Source organism: Ovis aries, chromosome 12 (genome assembly GCF_016772045.2).
Source record: "Ovis aries strain OAR_USU_Benz2616 breed Rambouillet chromosome 12, ARS-UI_Ramb_v3.0, whole genome shotgun sequence".
NCBI lineage: Eukaryota > Metazoa > Chordata > Mammalia > Artiodactyla > Bovidae > Ovis > Ovis aries.
Window position 1 is genome coordinate 59,217,848 of NC_056065.1, and position 21,752 is coordinate 59,239,599.

At 39.8% G+C, this 21,752-nt stretch overlaps 1 protein-coding gene across 10 annotated transcripts in view; it reads left to right on the top strand.

The window, feature by feature from the left end:
* Window positions 1-21,752, top strand: part of RASAL2 (RAS protein activator like 2) — a 392,695-nt gene that overhangs the window by 302,813 nt on the left and 68,130 nt on the right. The window lies entirely within an intron of this gene.

Below are 21,752 nucleotides of genomic sequence, written 5' to 3' on the forward strand. Positions count from 1 at the left end.
GTTTAATGTTCAGTGGTTGCCATCTCAAGTTCTTAATGGTTCATTTTTGGATTTGTGTTTTGTAAATCAAGTCCAAGGAAACAATGGAGCATGTGCAAAGGCTTGAAACCAAGGCACAGTTCCACCTCCTCCTGCCTCTCTGGGGTGGATTCTGAGTTCCCCACTTTCCTATCCCCTGGATCCCAGCCACCCTTCCTCACCCTCTGCTTCACTGAACCACAAGCTATCACTCTCTGACCCTAGAGAAGCTTGTGCACAAGCATGAAAAAGATAGGGACTGGGCTGCACACTCTTGGCGGGGCTGTCCTTGTCCCCACCTGTCATCTTCACTGGTGTCTGGCAGGTTGCCAGAGACCACAGCTCAGTGGTCTGGACACAGACCACAGCTGAGCAAGCCTCTTGTTCATCCTTAATTCCAGGGTCCTAGTGAGTTGTAGTGGCAGCCATGGGAAGAAGCCTGGCCCAACTTCCCTGCCCTGGGCCAGGCACATGGGTTTGATGGCTGGGGAAGGGCAGCCTGGTAGCCAGTGGGTCACCTACACACTAAACTGTCAGTCTAGGGCTCCAAGTGACTCTGAAGTCTGAGGGTCTGAGGGAGCATGACATTAAATAGCAAATTAAAAGTACCATGGCAAATGGAGAGAGAGAGACTTCTGGGAAATGTTTTTATTTTATCATCTTTAATGATACTGTGTTCCTGCTTTTTGGACAAGGGCCCTAATATTTTTTTCACTAAACCCCTCAGAGTATATAGCTGGTCCTATCTAATACACTAAAGATTTTAACTCATCTCCTGGCCTCCAGTTCCTCCTTCATCCACTTAAGCTTTCACAATGTTGCCAGACTGGGCTCTTTAAAATTTGAACTTGGTCATTACTTAACTCTCCCTTGCCTGGGTGTTTTAGTAGTTCTCTTTGGTCCCATGCCCATGTTGTTGTTGTTTAGTCACTAAGTTGTGTCTGAATCTCTGTGACTGTAGGCTGCCGGGCTCCTCTGTCCATGGGATTTTCCAGGCAAGAATACTGGAGTGTGGTGCTATTTCCTTCTCCAGGGAATCTTCTCAACCTAGGACTTAAACCCACATCTCCTGCACTGGCAGGCAGATTCTTTACCACTGAGCCATCAGGGAAGGTTCTCTCCCCTGTGCCCATGGACATGACCAAATTTTCAACATTTTATTTGGCTTGCACAGTGGGTTCTTTCCACTCTCCTCCCTCTCTCCCTTCTTCCTTTCCTTCATTTGAATGTCTTCAGGCATAACTAACTTTTCCTTCAAAAATCATCAGTTACCTGCTGAAACCTTTGGCATATAACTTGTTTTTTACTGGATGATCAAAACCAAAGTTAACTTGGCACAGAGAGCCTTTCATTATCTAGTTTTCAGCTGCCCTTCCAGTCTCATTTCTTTATACTCAATACCGTCTTTCCTACACCCAGTTTTCTAAGCCTCCAAACTGAAAAGAGTGCTGTATCTTAGTGCTCCATCTTTGTTTAACTTAAGTTCCTCAAACAAGTTTTCCCACGTGTCTTTGTACATTTCTGCCTGTTAAGGCCACCTTCTGTACTCCCTAAAAGTATTTTCATCCTTCGGAGTTCAACTCCAGTGTCTTCTTAACATTAGCCTTGACCTTCTCTGTCCTTTCTTCAGAGTGGACATTCACCCATTACCATTTATGTGTATAGTTGCCTTCCCTGGTCTGTGATATTCTAGTTGGTAGTCTCCAGAATGAATGTACATACCTCAGAGAGTACACTGCACAGTCCACTTGGGTTGCAAAAAGAAAATAATAAATGTTTGAGTTCTTAAATTTCACTGTTTTAAGATTTTTGTGTTATTGACTATTTTATAGTCATACATCGAAACATTCTTATAATTTTATAGATGAGCAGTTTTAGGAATGCACACCAACAGTATTTTACTTATTTGATACATAGTCAAGACAATTTAGGGGCTTCCCCAGTTAAAGAATTCTCAGTGTTAAAGAATCTACCTGCAATGCAGATTCAATCCCTGGGTCAGGAAGATCCCCTGGAGGAAGGCACAGCAACCCACTCCAGTATTCTTGCCTAGAGAATCCCTTGGACAGAGGAGCCTGGCAAGCTACAGTCTATAGGATCACAAAGAGTCAGACACAACTGAAGCAACTAAGCATGTACACGTGCAAGACAGTGTAAAAACTACTGTTCTAGGAGGCTCCCTTTTTTGCTATTCCCGCTCCAGCATTTATTATTTGTAGACTTTTTGATGATGGTCATTCTGGTTGGTGTGAGGTGATACCTCATTGTAGTTTTTAGTTGCATTTCTCTTAATAAATCAGAAGTGCTGAGCATATTTTCATGTGCTTTTTGGCAATCTGAATGTCTTCTTTGGAGAAATGTCTATTTAGATCTTCTGCCCATTTTTTGATCGGGTGGTTTGGTTTTTTGATACTGAGCTATATTAGCTGTTTACATATTTTGAGTGTAATCCATTGTTGGTTGCACCATTCACAAATATTTTCTCTCATTCTGAAGGTCATCTTTTCATTTTGTTTATGACTTCCTTTGCTGTCAAAATCTTTTAAGTTTAATTAGGTACCATTTGTTTATTTTTATTTCCGTTACTCTAGGAGATGGATTAAAAAAGCTATTGCTGTGATTTATGTCAAAAAATCTTCTTCCTTTGTTTCCTTCCAGGAGTTTTATAGTACCTGGTCTTACATTTAGGTCTTTAATGCATTCTAGTTTATTTTTGTGTGCGGTGTTAGAGAATGTTCTAATTGCATTCTTCTACATGTAGCTGCCCAGTTTCCCCAGTACATTTACTGAAAAGATTATCTTTTTCTGTTGTATATTCTTGTGTCCTTGGTCGTAGTATTTGACCATAGGTACATGGGTGTATTTCTGGGCTTTTCTAGTGAAAGCCCATTGTCCCATTGATCTATGTCTCTGTTTCTGTGCCCATACCATACTGTTTTGATTACTAAAATTTTGGTAATATAAATGGTATAACCACTATGGAGAACAGTATGGAGGTTCTTAAAAAGCTGAAAATAGAACTATCATGAGCCTGCAATCCTACTCCTGGGCGTATCTCCAGAGAGAGCCTTAATTCAAAAAGATACATGTGCTCCAAATGTTCATTGCAGCATTGTTTACAATAGCCAAGACATGTAAGCAACCTAAATGTTCATTAACAGATGAATTCATAAGGAAGATGTGGTATACAGTGATATACAGTGAAATATTACTCAGCCATAAAAATAATGAAATAATGCCATTCGCAGCAACATAGATGGACCTAGAGGTTACCTTACTAAGTAAAGTAAGACAAAGACAAGTATCATATACTGTCATCTATGTGTGGAACCTTTAAAAAAATGATACAAATGAACTTATATACAAAATAGAAATAGATCAGTTCAGTTCAGTTCAGTTCAGTTCAGTTGCTCAGTTGTGTCCGACTCTTTGCAACCCCTTGAATCGCAGCACGCCAGGCCTCCCTGTCCATCACCAACTCCCGGAGTTCACTCAGGCTCATGTCCATCAAGTCAGTGATGCCATCCAGCCATCTCATCCTCTGTCGTCCCCTTCTCCTCCTGCCCCAAATCCCTCCCAGCACCAAAGTCTTTTCCAATGAGTCAACTCTTCACATGAGGTGGCCAAAGTACTGGAGTTTCAGCATTAGCATCATTCCCTCCAAAGAAATCCCAGGGCTGATCTCCTTCAGAATGGACTGGTTGGATCTCCTTGCAGTCCAAGGGACTCTCAAGAGTCTTCTCCAACACCACACTTCAAAAGCACCAATTCTTTGGCGCTCAGCCTTCTTCACAGTCCAACTTTCACATCCATATGTGACCACAGGAAAAACCATAGCCTTGACTAAATGGACCTTTATTGGCAAAGTAATGTCTCTGCTTTTCAATATGCTATCTAGGTTGGTCATAACTTTTCTTCCAAGGAGTAAGCGTTTTTTAATTTCATGCCTGCAATCACCGTCTGATCAACAGACATAGAAAACAAACTTATGGTTACCAAAGACGAAAGGGGAATGGGAAGGGTAAGATAGGAGTTTGGGATTTACACACTACTGTATATAAAATAGGTAATGACGAAGACCTACTGTATAGCACAGGGAACTCTACTCAGTATTTTATAATAGCCTGTAAAGGAGAAGAATCTGAAGAAAAAAACAAATATATATGTATATCTGTAACTGAATCACGTTGCTGTACACTTGAGGCTGTTGCACATTGTAAATCAACTATACTTCAGTAAAAATGAAACTTAAAAAATAAGGACAATATTAGAAAAAATAACTCTTAGAAAATCAAGACTGTGTCTTATTCATTTAACTCCAGCACTGACCTTTTCTTCTTCCTAATCTGTTTATGAAAACTCAATAAATAGGTGACGTTCATGATTGCCCAAGGTATACACGTTGCAAAGACACTAACCTTTTATGCCATAGCATTTTTATCATTAGTCGATTGTTTCAAATTAATCAACATTATATATTGGGTTTTAAAAAAAAGATTCTACCGTATCTGTTAAGGAAAATAGAATTAAGGGTGGAATACAGTGAGTAGAAAGAAAAAATTTTCTTTCACTGGAAGCCCTGTGAGATTAATGGTAAAAAGAGTGACTCGTGGGGACTATCTTAGTTTGCTTCTCACTCAAATTATAATTGAAAGTGTAGGAATGTGGTCTGCTCTCAGCTTTTTAAAAGTTAAATGGGGGGAAAAAAAAAAGCTAATACATCTAGCAGAAGGGAAGGTCAAAACCTGATGATCCGTCCTTGGCTACCTGGGCTCATAGTTTATGCATTCAGTGAGACCATCACTGTCACTCAGGAGCGCTTCTCCATTAAAATCAGCTACCTGAAGTTCAGAGGGGCTTTGCATTCTTCTGCCCATATGATCTAAGGCCAGTGTTACCTGCCTTTTTAATTCTGCCAGAGTATCAGTACAAGGATCTTATTAGCATTTAAGAATTTGGACCAAGGATAGGGAAAAGAGCTGTAAGACCCATATTTTTTAATGTATATTCAGCTTTTTTTAATGTATGTTCAGCTGGTATCTCCCTTGTGTGACCAAAAGAAAATTGTTTGACCTCTTCTGAGGCCTATGGTGCCTTTTTTATGATAATGAAATATCATACAAATATTTTAAGATCTTGCTGGTTTGCAGATTAAAAGGTATTGTGTACTAAGAACCAATTTGTTATTATTTTGAAGCATAAATTCATAATAGAAGAAAATTTTTGCAGGATTAGAAAGAAGTACAGTTAGGAAGTAGCCTCTAGAAGTTATATAACTATACCTTGTAAAATCTTTTCCCTGGTGCCCATCTTCCTGCCTTCTTCCACTTAATTGTGTACTTCAAAAAGAAGAGCTTATCCTGGCTAATAATTAGATTGTTTTACTTTGTACCTTTCGCTCACTACCATTTCCATAATATGGATTTTAGGTGCATTTTGTTTCACCAGAGGCAGGAAAAATTTTATTTTTTTTAAATAATAAGTTCCAAAACCCTCCTTTATCTGCAATGCTGTTATTCTTAGAGTCCTAGAAATGAGAGCTAGAAAACTTCAATTAAATTCATCTAGTTCATCTCCCCTGACAATGAAAAAACATCTTTCATATTATATTATATGATGCTTTTTTCAGGCTTCCATGATAACCTCTGGGAGACTGTCCAACAGACTAATAGACCTCACTTAGGGGGAATGTTCTCATTCTTAGTTTTGACCCTTCATTTCTAATTATTTGATTCCTGAAAGCCATCTTCTTTAATATTCATACTCTGTGAATTTGAGTAAGATCAGCAGTCTCTTCTAGTGGTAAGAAAATCAACATATACCTCATTAGCAGGAACTGAGGGTGGTCTATATAAGTGTGTATTTCAGATACTAAGTTTTTCCTCTTTAAATACCAGATTTGGTTTTATTTTAATAATATTGAGGTTATTTTTTTCCCCTTCAGATGTATTAGATCTTTTCCCTGCTTTCTTGAGTGAATTGGAATTTTCCCAATTCAGTTTAATCATTATTAGCATTCTGCAAATATATATTAGGTAGCCCACTGTATACTAAGCATTAAAGTAATATAATGATGAGCTCCATGTTTGCCTTTAGGAGTTAAGACTCCGTAGGGGATATAAAATTGAAATACCAAGAATTATTGGTCAAGACAGGAAAACAGTAGTATGAACAAAAGATCTCAGGTAAATAAAAGTGAGAGACTAAGTCTTACTAGAGAAATCAAGAAGGATTTTGTGAGGAGTTGGTATTCAAAATAAATAGTGTAGGGACAACTGAGTGGCCATTTTGGGGAAAAAAAAAAAGGTAAAATTAAATGTGAGATATATCTCTTACCTTACATGAGTGTAAATTCCAAATGGATTAGGGATCTAAGTGTAAAAAATAAACCATACAACTACTAGAAGAAAACAGAGAGAAATTCCTCTTTACTTTTTAAAAAACACTCTTTAATGAATGGTTACTGAAAAGCCAGAGGCCAAAAAAAAATTAAGACATGTCAAAAAACATCATAAAGTTAAAAGACAACTGACCAATGCACAACATATAGATATCAGCACTTTAAAATGAGAGACAAATGATCAAAACCTCAACAGAAAAATTTTTTAAAAAGATGAATAGATAATTCTCAAAAACTATAAAAATTTTTCCGAACATATAAAAGCAATGTTCATACAATCAGAAATGCAGATCAAAACAGCATAGAGATACTACCTCACCTTTTAGCTAGCAAAAACTGTCGAGTATGATAAATTCAGTTGGTGACGGGAAACAGATACTCTCATATATTGCTGATGGGAATGCAGACTGGTGCAGCCCTTCTAGAGGGGATTTTAGCAAATCTACACATGCACCTTTTCATCCAGCAGTCCCACTTTTAGCTGTCTGCCTTCAAAATACAGCCTCCACCATTATGAAAATACATCCTCCACCATTATGACCTTGCAGCATCATTTATAATTGTAAAATATTGGAAACAACCTAAATGCCCACCCATAAGAAACTAATTACATAAATTATGTGTGCAAGGTAGAGTAATGGCCTCCCAAAGATATACATATCCTAATATGCAGAATCTATGAATATGTTGCCATAAATGGCAAAAGAGGCTGTTGCGGATGTGGTTAAAGCTACTCAAGGTGAGAAGAGTATCCTAGATTATCCAGGTGGTTTCATTCTAGTAACAGGTAGAGGTGGTGGTTTAGTTGCTTTGTTCTGACTGATGCCTGCGACCCTATGGACTATAGCCTGCCAGGCTCCTCTGTTCGTGGAATTTCCAAGGCAAATAACAGGAGGCCTTAGAAATTGAGAACATTTAAGAGAGATACTACATTGCTAGCTTTGAAGATGGAGGAAGACGACCACGAGCCAAGGAATATGAGTGACCTTAAGATGCTGGAAAAGGCAAAAAACACATTCTCCCATAAGAGCCTTCAGAGAGAAATAAAGCCCTGCTGACACCTTGATTTTAAGCCAGATGATACACCTGTTTGGACTTCTGCCCTACAGAATAATAAATTTGTACTGTTTAAGTCACTGTGTTTGTGGTAATTTGTTACAGCAGCAATAGACAACTAGTACAGTGATAAACTGGTGAAATTAGAATTCTGTAGTTTCAGTCAGTATGTCACTGGCCACGGTTCTTGACCTGAATCAGCAGCAACTGATAAGAAGAGACAAGAAGTTCAGACAGGGCTCTGTCTGGGCCCTGCTACAGCAGGAGGGGGTGAATGCAGATAATTTCCCTTGCTGTCTCCTCATGGGGCAGGTGAGCAGGTTCCTTACATGGAGTGAGGGTCGGGGTGAGTACAGGAGCTGAGCCAGAGAAGTGACTGAGGTAGTCTGCCCACCCCTTTGTGGTGCTGTGTGCAGGGAGCATCCACAGTGCCCTACTTTTGCTCCCAGCTCCTCAGAAGTGGCATCTGGGTTTTTGGTCTTTTTGTATCTTGTTGTCCATAATTTGCCCCAACTGCACATGTTACATGTATGCAGTTATTTTCAGTTCCTCATAGTTCTTTTGTATTTTGTTGCTGGAGGATATGCTTATCCGGGTGCAAGCACTGCAGCAAAGGGTCCCAGATCCCAGCCTATCTTAAGTATGGTAACTGTGTTAATTTCCTAGTTTTCATAATTATGTGCAAGCTCAGTCACTAAGTCATGTCCAACTCTTTGCGACCCCAAGGACTGTAATCCGCCACGCTCCTCTGTCCGTGGGATTTCCCAGGCAAGAGTACTGGAGTATGTTGTCATTTCTTCTTCCAGGGGATCTCCCTGACCCAGGAATGAAACCCCCATCTCCTGTGTCTCCTACATTGGCAGGTGGATCCTGGACCACTGAGCCACCTAGGAAGTCATAATTCTATGGTTACATAAGATGTTAGTGTTAGATGAAGCTGGACAAGGGAAAACTCTTTGTACTATTTTTCCAAACGTAAAGGAAAAAATATCAGAGATTCCTTCCCTTCTCAAGATCCCCGCCCCCCGCCTGCTCACCTCATTGACATATTTATGTTAGTCACCATTTCTTTTCCGCTATTCCTCTGTGAATTTCCAATGACTTTTAACTCTTGTTAAAAAGTAAAGACTTGTTTACAGAAATTTTTAGCAGATTTATTCTTAATGGATCCAAAATGAAAACATCCCAAAAGTCCATTAGTTGGCAAATAGGTAAACCAGTTTTGGTACATCTGTACAGTGGAATAAAAAGGAAGCAACTAGTAACACGTGCACCAATATGGATAAATTTCAGAAATAGTATGCTAAATGAAGGAAGACTCCTTACCACATAATTCCATTTATATAACATTCTAGAACAGATGAAACTATAGGAACAAATCAGATTGGTGGTTTCCTGGTGGGTCAGAGGTTAAAGCATCTGCCTCCAATGCGGGAGACCCAGGTTCGATCCGTGGGTCGGGAAGATCCCCTGGAGAAGGAAATGGCAGTCCACTCCAGTATTCTTGCCTGGAGAATCCCATGGACGGAGAAGCCTAGTAGGTTACAGTCCACGAGGTCACAAAGAGTCGGACATGACTGAGCGACTTCACCTACAAGGGCTGAGGGAGGAGGAAGGAACTGACTATAAAGGGGCACAAAGAAATTCTTTGAGTGATAGAAATATTCTGTATCTCAACTGTAATAGTACACATTTGTCAAAACTCATCAAACTTTATACCTAAAAAAAAGTGAATTTTGTTTATAAATTACACTTCTATGAATCTAATTTTTAATAGAAAAGATATGTTTAAAACATAATATAAAAAGTTGAAAATAAAAGGTTTAAAAACTTTTAACTGGAAGATAATAATCCAAAGAAATATGGCATAACAGTGTTGTATCAAGTGAAAATAAATCTTTACATCAAATTTTCGGGGATAGAGAAGGTATGCTTTATATCTTCTAGTGATAAGCATATCAATAAGTTATATTATGATGCTATATATAGTAATTACGGGGCTTCCCAGGTAACACTAGTGTTAAAGAACCCACCTGCAAATGCAGAAGACATCTGAGACGTGGTTTCGGTCTCTGGGTCAGAAAGATCCGCTGGAGGAGGGCATGGCAACCCGCTTCAGTATTCTTGCCTGGAGAATCCCATGGACAGAGGTACCTGGCGGACTACACTCTGTAGTGTCGAGAAAGAGCTGGACACGACTGAAAAGACTTAGCACACACACACACACACACACATATAACAATTATAATGTTATATAATACTATTTTACTTTTATATTTTAATATAACCTAATAATATCATTGGCATCAGTTCAGTTCAGTCAGTTCAGTGGCTCAGTCGTGTCCAACTCTTTGCGACCCCATGAATTGCAGCACGCCAGGCCTCCCTGTCCATCACCAACTCCCAGAGTTCACTCAGACTCATGTCCATCGAGTCAGTGATGCCATCCAGCCATCTCATCCTGGGTCATCCCCTTCTCCTCCTGCCCCCAATCTCTCCCAGCATCAGAGTCTTTTAATGAGTCAACTCTTCACATTAGGTGGCCAAAGTACTGGCGTTTCAGCATTAGCATCATTAATTCCAAAGAAATCCCAGGGTTGATCTCCTTCAGAATGGACTGGTTGGATCTCCTTGCAGTCCCAGGGACTCTCAAGAGTCTTCTCCAACACCACAGTTCAAAAGCATCAATTCTTCAGTGCTCAGCCTTCTTCACAGTCCAACTCTTACATCCATACGTGACTACTGAAAAAACTATAGCCTTGACTCAGTTCAGTTCAGTTCAGTCGCTCAGTCGTGTCTGACTCTTTGCGACCCCTTGAATCACAGCACACCAGGCCTCCCTGTCCATCACCAACTACCAGAGTTCACTCAGACTCATGTCCATCGAGTCCATGATGCCATCCAGCCATCTCATCCTCGGTTGTCCCCTTCTCCTCCTGCCCCAATCTCTCCCAGAATCAGAGTCTTTTCCAATGAGTCAACTCTTCGCATGAGGTGGCCAAAGTACTGGAGCTTCAGCTTCAGCATCATTCCTTCCAAAGAAATCCCAGGGTTGATCTCCTTCAGAATGGACTGGTTGGATATCCTTGCAGTCCAAGGGACCCTCAAGAGTCTTCTCCAACACCACAGTTCAAAAGCATCAATTCTTTGGTGCTCAGCCTTCTTCACAGTCCAACTCTCACATCCATACATGACCACAGGAAAAGCCATAGCCTTGACTAGATGGACCTTAGTCGGCAAAGTAATGTCTCTGCTTTTGAATATGCTATCTAGGTTGGTCATAACTTTTCCTCCAAGGAGTAAGCGTCTTTTAATTTCATGGCTGCAGTCACCATCTGCAGTGATTTGGGAGCCCAAAAAAATAAAGTCTGACACTGTTTCCACTGTTTCTGCATCTATTTCCCATGGAGTGATGGGACCAGATGCCATGATCTTCGTTTTCTGAATGTTGAGCTTTAAGCCAGCTTTTTCACTGTCCTCTTTTACTTTCATCAAGAGGCTTTTAGTTCCTCTTCACTTTCTGCCATTAGAGTGGTGTCATCTGCATATCTGAGGTGATTGATATTTCTCCCTGCAATCTTGATTCCAGCTTGTGTTTCTTCCAGTTCAGCATTTCTCATGATGTACTCTGCATAGAAGTTAAATAAGCAGGGTGACAATATACAGCCTTGACATACTCCTTTTCCTATTTGGAACCAGTCTGTTGTTCATGTCCAGTTCTAACTGTTGCTTCCTGGCCTGCATACAGATTTCTCAAGAGGCAGGTTACATAGTTTAGATATAATTAGTGCATATATGTTCACTCTGTTGACTTCGGTGCTTTTGTATGTTTACAAGTTTCATAATAAAAGTTTCACTTCCTTTGACAAAAGAGAATCATTGGATGCGTGTCAAAAATGCAGATTGCTGCTTCACACCAGAGTTTCTGATTCATCAGCTTTGTGCTAGAAAAAACAATTGTAATTTATGATAGAACCTTTTCTTTTCCTCTGTGATGCTCAAATTTGTAGACAAACAAAAACAAAACAAATAACCCTAAATCAAAAAGCCCCACTAGAGGAGAAATTACTCACACTGAAACTGCTTATTAGCTATAAAGCACTTTGTAACTGTTTATTGTTTTGTTATGATCCTTGTTACCTGGAGTTTCCCTTTCCGTTTAGACTTCCAACAACTGGAAGATAAACTAAGTAACATATAATAACTGAAAAGTGAAGTTCGACATTTTCAGTTACCCTTCCTTTTCCTTTTTCCTTGTTAGCTTTCTACAATTAGATTTTAGTTAACATTTATCAAACATCTACAAGTTCCTAAGTCACATTAAGAGAACAAGCAAGAGAGTCAGTTTTGTATGACATAGCCCTTCTTCTTAGATAATTATGAACCATAGTAATATGAAGAGCTAAAATATACAAAACACACAGAGACTAACGTACTAATTAAACTGAAACTTAAAAAGCAAGAATAAAAACAGTTTTCACCTGGGTTCTTTCTAGTTGACAAGGTGACATTTTCTTGGTATGAGTCGTAGAACATTTTAAGGAACATTGTAAAATTACTTAATCACCTAGAATCGTTTAATCCCTTGTGTGGCCACTGATGTGGAAAAGTCTCAAACAGGATTAAAGCAGGGTTCTGTTGCACACCACTCTGTGTGTCTGTGTGTGTGTGTGAAAGGTGATGACATGTCTCTCTGCTGCTTCTCCACGTCTTAAGGGAACAGCAGCAGCGCTAGGACGCCCGCCAGTCAGTGTCTCTGATCACCACCACTGAGGCTTCTGAGAGCGGTTGCATAGCAGCAGTTTTATTTCCGTTACCAATCATGCCCTGGTAGCCAAGTTCGGTCTTTTGGGGGTTACTCCAGTCTGTAGGTGGTGAACAACTTTTATCGCCCTCTTAACATTCACCAAGCTCCAGAGAAAGATGCCATTTGACTTTTTCTCTTTCACTGGCTGTTGCTAATTTTAAGCCTTATTTTGACAAAAAAAGAGTGAGTATCAACTTCTTAATCTAAGTCATTTTAGTTGTATCAATTGCCATGACAGTGTTGTTTAAAGCAGCAAGCTTTTTACTATTTTTAAGAACTGTAAATGGTAGCAAGAGCATTTCAAAGGAAACTTGGATGGTGTAGAATTTGCTTGAAGGGTTTTATTGGTGTTCTTTCAGACTAGGTTTGGGTCATTTAGAAGGACAAAATCAAGTTTATTTGTAGTCTTCTCCTTTGTTTGCATTTATGCTATGGGATTTTTAGGATACATTTATAGGAGTATCATTTATTCTTCAAATTAACATAAGACATAGATATCATAACTTTATGTGAAAGAGAGAGAGAGATTTTCCTAACTGGTATACATCTTCTTTAAAATTTTATATTTGGATTTTTTTCCTCAGTGACCACAGAATCAGTTACATATAAAAGTAATTTCAGTAGGATTTCAATTTTACTCTAGTTTAATTTTATAGATAGGAGCCTTCGGAGCAAATTTTTCTAAGTCAAATGTCAACATGAATGGAGGTTTTTAATTTGTTTTCTTTTTTCCTCTCATATTTTTGAATTGTCATATTGCATTTCTGTCTCTTTGTGATACGTAATTCTGTAATAAGTTACATGTAGAAATTAAGTATAGTATGCATGGGGACGGAGGAGGCAATGGCACCCCACTCCAGTACTCTTGCCTAGAAAATCCCATGGACAGAGGAGCCGGGTTGGCTGCAGTCCGTGGGGTTGCAAAGAGTCGGACATGACTGAGCGACTTCCCTTTCACTTTTAACTTTCATGCATTGGAGAAGGAAATGGCAACCCACTCCAGTGTTCTTGCCTGGAGAATCCCAGGGATGGGGGAGCCTGGTGGGCTTCCATCTATGGGGTCACACAGAGTCGGACACGACTGAAGCAACTTCCAGCAGCAGCATACTTGGGGAAAATGCATTATATAGTGCTTAGAGTATTTGAAGAGAAATTAGAATGTGGAGAATTAGTACAATATTATGATTAAAAAGCAAGAGTTCCAGAGTCAGACCACCTGAACTTGAAGTTTCACTCTGCCACTTGGCAGCTGCGTGACTTGGGAAAAGCCAGAGAACTTCTCCAAAGCTCGGCTATTGATAGACAGTGGTCAACTGTTCATGAAGAAAATGAACTGCTCATATATTGCACATTACTGCTCAGAATCACATTAAAGTTTAATAGCTGAAAGTATTTTTCTCAGAAAAGCAAATACTTATTTATGACTGCCTAGAATGGTCTTGGGAGAAGGCGATGGCACCCCACTCCAGTACTCTTGCCTGGGAAATCCCATGGACGGAGGAGCCTGGTGGGCTGCAGTCCATGGGGTTGCGAAGAGTCGGACATGACTGAGCGACTTCACCTTCACTTTTCACTTTCATGCATTGGAGAAGGAAATGGCAACACACTCCAGTGTTCTTGCCTGGGGAATGCCAGGGACCGGGAGCCTGGTAGGCTGCCGTCTATGGGGTTGCACAGAGTCGGACACCACTGAAGCGACTTAGCAGCAGCAGCAGCAGCAGCAGCAGCAGCAGCAGAATGGTCTTGTCTCTCATTGTAGATTTCCTTAGAAGTCAGAGCACAAGGTGAGGTCCTTACAGTGGCCTCCAGGATCTACACAGCATACCGCCTACCCCACTCCCCAGACCAGCACCAGCATGCTACCGCCCATTCCCCACAACTCTTCTTACTGCTTTCTCCATTCCAGCCTCAGTGACTTGACTCTTTTTTGATCATACCAGGCATGCTTTTGCCTTAAAGCCTTTGCCGAGCCTAGTCGCATTGCCTGGAATGCTTTTCCCTTCCAGCATGTGCTGGAAGTATCAAGGCTGACTCACCTCCTTCAAATCTTTATTCAATATAATCTTCATAAGGTCTGCAATGACCATTTTGTGTTCCCAGTCCTCTTTACACTGCTCTGTTTTTAACAGTGCTTTTCTTTTGCTAATTTACTTTGTTCTTTGTTTATTGTCTGTTTCCTTCCACTGGTATGTAAGATTAATGAAGCAAAAGAGTTTTGTTTGTTTTGTTCATTGATATATCTCAAGTACCTCAAGTATCTAACAAATAAATATATGAATAAATGAAGCTTTTTCAGTACTAGCATTAGACTGGGTTTAAATTCTGACTTCTCACCTATTAACTCTTATTACCTAAATCAAGTTATTGAATACCTACTTTGTGGAGTTGTTCCATGAATTAAATGTTACCACATATTGGAAAGCACCTGGCCAGTAGTTGATAACCCAGGAGGCCTTCAATAAATTCTTTCAGCCAACAAATGTTCACTGAACACTTGTGATATACCAAGTATCACTTACAGGCACTGGCATATATCACTGAGCAAAATAGCCCCGAATCCCTGATACTGTGGGAATTATTTCTAGTTTGCTTTCCTTTCTTCATTGCAGTAGTTTCTAGAAGGAAAAAAATTATGATTTCACCAACCTGTTCAGTTGTGTCTCATCCTAGATTTGTTTTAGTTAATACTTATAGGTACCCAGTTTCCATTGCTTTAAAAGTACCTTTGCATTCAGCTATCTTATTCTTTGAGATGGCCTCAGGAAGAGAAATTTTAATCCTTATTTTACCTCTAAGAAATCTGAAACCTCAGAGTTATTATTTGTCCAGTATCATTCAACTAGGAGAAATTTGAGCCAGGATTTGAAGCCATACTTCCTGACTCAGGGTTCCCTGTTCTCTCCATGGTGGCATTTGTACCAGAAGCAGCATGATGGGTTTTATTCATTTCACTGGCTATTTAATTTCAGTTCTACAAACATACATTGGGCCCCTACTAGATGCTAGATACCGACCTTGCCCAGGAATGCAAAAATTGTTTAGTTCCTGTCCTGATAAGTTCAGAATTTAATAGGGAAGACTGTTAACACATCAGTGGGTATGCAGCGTGCTAAATGTAACACTGGCTATATTTATAGATTCTTGGAAGCACAATTAGTCTACAACAGGGTCAGGGATTGCCAAAATAGACACCTTAGAGGAGATCATGGCTCAGCTGAGTCTGAAAGGACAGCTTAAACAGGGAAAAGGGAGGGAATATGAGCAGTAGCAGAGATACATGACAAATTCGAGGCTTTCAGAGTTGCTGGTGTCTAAAGCACGAAGCAGGAAATGGCCAGGGATCAGGCTAGAGCAGCTAGGATCTACAAGATGATACCACATCCGAGAGGTAGAACTCTTACCAGGACCATTCTCTTAGCTACCTTTAGGTCAATTATTCCCATCCACTCAGCTGTAGCCAGGGCTGTTCACAGTACAGAGCCTACTGACCTGTATATAAGGAATTGCTCAGAGGGGCTGGTGGGCAAGAGGACATACCATACACTCTGAGGCTTCAGAGAAGGAATAATGTTGCTGGAAGGCTCAGTGCAACCTGGTTGGTCCAGGCAAAGGTATAGAAGGAGCCAAGCTTTGAGCCAAATAGTCTTCTCAGATGAAAACCATAATTCAGCTATATCAAGGAAATGAAAAGAGAATTTTGTAGTAGCTTCTACTATCTCACCAACCACTCTGGGCCATCTTATAATTTCCCTTATCTGTATTCTGTAAACAACTATAATTTTATGTATATAGTTGTGAGACTTATTTATTGAGCACTTATTAATCTCTGGTGGATGTTAAGATAGATACAGCATTATTAGTTCACTTCACTTCAGTCACTCAGTTGTGCTGACTCTTTGTGACCCCATGGCATGTAGCATGCCAGGCCTCCCTGTCTATCACCAGCTCCCGGAGTTTACCCAAACTCATGGCCATTGAGTTGGTGATGCCATCCAACCATCTCATCCTCTGTCGTTCCCTTCTGCTGCCTTCAGTCTTCCCCAACATCAGGGTCTTTTCAAATGAGTTAGCTCTTCGCATCAGGTGGCCAAAGTATTGGAGTTTCACCTTCAACATCAGTCCTTCCAATGAACACCCAGGCCTGATTTCCTTTAGGATGGACTGGTTGGATCTCCTTGCAGTCCAAGGGACTCTCAAGAGTCTTCTCCAATACCACAGTTCAAAAGCATCAATAATTCAGTGCTCAGCTTTCTTTATAGTCCAACTCTCACATCTATACATGACCAGTGGAAAAACCAATGTCTCTTCTTTTTAGTATGCTGTCTGAAGTGAAGTGAAGTGAAGTCGCTCAGTCATGTCCGACTCTTTACAACCCCACGGACTGTAGCCTACTACACTCCTCCGTCTATGGGATTTTCCAGGCAAGAGTACTGGAGTGGGTTGCCATTTCCTTCTCCAGAGGATCTTCCTGACCCAGGGATCGAACCCAGATCTCCCACACTGTAGACAGACGCTTTACCATCTGAGCCACCAGGGAAGTCTATATAGGTTGGTCATAACTTTCCTTCCAAGGAGTAAGCATCTTTTAATTTCATGGCTGCAGTTACCATCTGCAGTGATTTTGGACCCCCCAAAAATAAAGTCAGCTATTGTTTCCACTGTTTCTCCATCTATTTGTCATGAAGTGATGGGACCAGATGCCATGATTGTAGTTTTCTGAATGTTGAGCTTTAAGCCAATTTTTTCACTCTCCTCTTTCACATTCATTAAGAGGCTCTTTAATTCTTCTTCACTTTCTGCCATAAGGTGGTGTCATATGCATATATGAGGTTATTGATATTTCTCCCAGCAATCTTGATTCCGGCTTGTGCTTCCTCCAGCCCAGAATTTCTCATGATGTACTCTGCATAGAAGTTAAATAAGCAGGGTGGCAATATACAGCCTCAACGTACACCTTTTCCTATTTGGAACCAGTCTGTTGTTCCATGTCCAGTTCTAGCTATTGCTTCCTGGCCTGCATACAGATTTCTCAAGAGGCAGGTCAGGTGGTCTGTATTCCCATCTCTTTCAGAATTTTCCACAGTTTATTGTGATCCACACAGTCAAAGGCTTTGGCATAGTCAATAAAGCGGAAGCAGATGTTTTTCTGGAACTCTCTTGCTTTTTCGATGATCCAGCAAAACTTGGCAATTTGATCTCTGGTTCCTCTGCCTTTTCTAAAACCAGCTTGCACATCTGGAAGTTCAGGGTTCACATATTGCTGAAGCCTGGCTTTGAGAATTTTGAGCATTAATTTCCTCGTGTGTGAGATGAGTGCAATTGTGCAGTAGTTTGAGCATTCTTTGGCGTTTCCTTTCTTAGGGATTGGAATGAAAACTGGCCTTTTCCAGTCCTGTGGCCACTGCTGAGTTTTCCAAATTTGCTGGCATATTGAGTGCAGCACTTTCACAGCATCATCTTTTAGGATTTGAAACAGCTCCACTGGAATTCCATCACCTCTGCTAGATTTGTTTGTAGCAATGCTTCCTAAGGCCCACTTCACTTCACATTCCAGGATGTCTGGCTTTAGGTGAGTGATTGTGAGTGATCACACAGTGTGATTATCTGGGTCATGAAGAACTTTTTTGAACAGTTCTTCTGTGTATTCTTGCCACCTCTGCTTAATATCTTCTGCTTCTTTTAGGTCCATACCATTTCTGTCCTTTATCGAGCCCATCTTTCCATGAAATGTTCCCTTGGTATCTCTCATTTTCTTGAAGAGGTCTGTAGTCTTTCCCATTCTGTTTTTCCCCTCTATTTCTTTGCACTGATCACTGAGGAAGGCTTTCTTATCTCTCCTTGCTATTCTTTGGTATTCTGCATTCAAATGGGTATATCTTTCCTTTTCTCCTTTGCCTTTCACTTCTCTTCTTTTCACAGCTGTTTATAAGGCCTTCTCAGACAGCCATTTTGCTTTTTTGCATTTCTTTTTCTTGAGGATGGCCTTGATCCCTGTCTCCTATACAGTGTCATGAACCTCCATCCATAGTTCATCAGGCACTCAATCAGATCTAGTCCCTTAAATCTATTTCTCACTTCCACTGTATAATCGTAGGGATTTGATTTAGGTAGTACCCGAATGGTCTAGTGGTTTTCCCTACTTTCTTCAATTTAAATCTGAATTTGGCAATAAGGAGTTCATAATCTGAGCCACAGTCTGCTCCTAATCTTGTTTTTGCTGACTGAATAGAGCTTCTCCATCTTTGTCTACAAAGAATATAATCAGTCTGATTTTGGTGTTGGCCATCTGGTGATGTCCATGTGTAGAGTCTTCTCTTGTGTTGTTGGAAGAGGGTGTTTGCTATGACCAGTCCGTTCTCTTGGCAAAACTCTATTAGCCTTTGCCCTGCTTCATTCTGTACTCCAAGGCCAAATTTGCCTGTTACTCCAGGGGTTTCTTGACTTCCTACTTTTGCATTCCAGTTCCTGTAATGAAAAGGACATCTTTTTTTGGGTGTTAGTTCTAAAAGGTCTTGTAAGTCTTCATAGAACCATTCAACTTCAGCTTCTTCAGCGTTACTGGTTGGGGCATAGACTTGGATTACCATGATATTGAATGGTTTGCCTTGGAAATGAACAGAGATCATTCTGTTGTTTTTGAGATTGCATCCAAGTACTGCATTTCCGACTCTTGTTGACTATGATGGCTACTCCATTCCTGCCCACAGTAGTAGATATAATGGTCATCATAGTTGAATTCACCGATTCCAGTCCATTTTAGTTCGCTGATTCCTAGAATATCAATGTTCACTCTTACCATCTCCTGCTTGACCACTTCCAATTTGCCTTGATTCATGGACCTAACATTCCAGGTTCCTATGCAATATTGCTCTTTACAGCATCGGACGTTGCTTCTATCACCAGTCACATACACAACTGGGTGTTATTTTTGCTTTGTCTCCATCCCTTCATTTTTTCTTACGTTATTTCTCCACTGATCTCCAGTAGCATATTGGGCACCTACCAACCTTGGGAGTTCCTCTTTCAGTGTCCTATCTTTTTGCCTTTTCATACTGTTCATGGGGTTTTCAAGGCAAGAATATTGAATGGTTTGCCATTCCCTTCTCCAGTGAACCACATTCTGTCAGACCTCTCCACCATGACCCATCCATCTTGGGTGACCCCACACGGCATGGCCTAGTTTCATTGAGTTAGACAAGGCTGTGGATCATGTGATCAGATTGGCTAGTTTTCTGTGATTGTGGTTTCAGTCTGTCTGGCCTCTGATGCCCTCTCTTAGCACCTACCATCTTACTTGAGTTTCTCTTACCTTGGACGTGGGGTATCCTGTCTCTGCCAATTATACATTCAGTTCGGTTCAGTTCAGTCGCTTAGTCATGTCCGACTCTTTGCGACCCCATGAACTGCAGCACGCCAGGCCTCCCTGTCCATCACCAGCTCCCAGAGTCCACCCAAATCCAATAGCTGGACAAATCAACTTTCCATTTTCCAATCTTATTTGTTGTTACAACTAATAATTTACCAACCACACTAAATCTCCTTAATGTATACCCTTCTCATGCTGTGGTCCATATAGTACCCTTGCTCCTCAATTCCTCCAAACCCAAATCATGTCTTCTCTCTGTGACCTAGCATATACCACTTCTTCCGTTTAATTTCCCTTAATTTCAATAGATGATGCAACCTCTTCTTTCTCTAAACTCCTGAAATAATTTCCTATGTACCTCTCTAAAATAATACCATGTTTCATCAATTCTGAGATGTAAATTTTTTCACATTTTAACATCTCCATAGTTTATCTTTTAAAACATGCCATTCATCATCAGTGTTCTTAAAAGAGAGAATATATCATGGTATTTTGTGGAAAAACATGAAAAACAACTACTCTGAGTCAAAAAAATAGTTCAGAAGAATGAAGAAGCATTAAATACCTTAACCAGTTTTGTGTATGTTCTTTCTTTGTGTACACTATGTAATATATGACAAAACGTGCCAAGCTAAGTCATTAAAAAAACAACTTCTTTAATGCAAAATAAAGAGTCTTAGTGATAAGTCATTTTGTTATAGCTTAATTGGCAGCTTTTTTTCTTAGTATACATAAAATAATGGTGTGACCATCACTGGTGTCCTAGATTCAAAGAAATAGATAGTTTTATTTTGTGATTAAATATGTCAGGCATTAATAACATGTACCTTCCTAATACATGTTGTATTATATATATTTATATTAATTTCTAGTCCTGTATTAAACTACAGGCCTTTTGAGGGCAAGGATTTTATTTAATCTTTGATACCCTTACAATAGTTGTTACGATGCTTTATACCGTATACATATAAAATAAATATTTAATAAAGGGATTAAAATATGAAGTATAAGATAAAAGTGCCACAGAAAGATAAAGTACTATATGAGTGAATATCTACTAGTACATTCTCAGTTAACTACTTATACTTAACTATAGTTTTGTTAGAAATGTATTTACATATGGTATTTAGTTGGGTCCTTGGGCTGAATCTCAACTTAGGCTCGTGGTTTTTGAACCAGCAATAAATGATCCTAATAGAATTCTATAAATTTCAGTCTTGCTTGCTGATTGCATTCTTAAGAAAATGTGATGACTCGTCTTGACTGAGTCATAGCAGGTAGTAAATAAAACCTCTGTCTTGGAGAACAAATAACAGTGACTTTCCCTAATGATGCTAAGATTATACAGGAAACCAGGTAAATGCCTGTCTCTAAGAAATATAGTACTTTTAAAATAGCCTTGTTTTTTTTTTCCCTCCAATCCATCTCAATAACACCTATAATAAAAAACCTGGGAAATAAAAAACAGTTTAGGGAATTTTGTTCGTGTGATATTTTCTAGTTTTTATCCTTATTCTTTGGACTACAAGAACAAGAAATAACATAAGCATTTTTCTTCAGTCAGCTAAATATTTCCAATTCTGATTCAAATAAGTAATTTCCATCATTCTCTCAGAGTGCTTATGTGTTTGCAAACCATACTTGGCATGGAAAAGCAGTGGTAGTCCACTCTGCTATTCACCGGATATCTCCACTTATCTTTCTGGATTGTACATTCTTTCCCTGTTGAAGTTAGGTGTGGTCATGTGACTTTTTTGTCTAATAAAATGAGACCATTAGTGACGTAAAGCTTTCAGAGCAAGTACAAAATTTCCCACACTTCCTTTATCCTGCTGCAGCAACTATAGAAGCACAGAGATGGAGCCACCCTTAGCACAAGACCCTGCGTGAGGATAGCATAGACCCAGGTCCCCATCACATTTGACCTGCTCAGAGATACGTAGTATGTTTTGTATGAGATTATTATTTTTTGTGTATGTGATATTTTGTGTGAGATCATATTGTAAAGTTATTAGATAAGTATAACCTAGCTTATTGTGATTAATATAGTCTTTACTCCAAAACAGTGGAGTTTAATGGTAACTAAAAGAATATAACAGATTTGA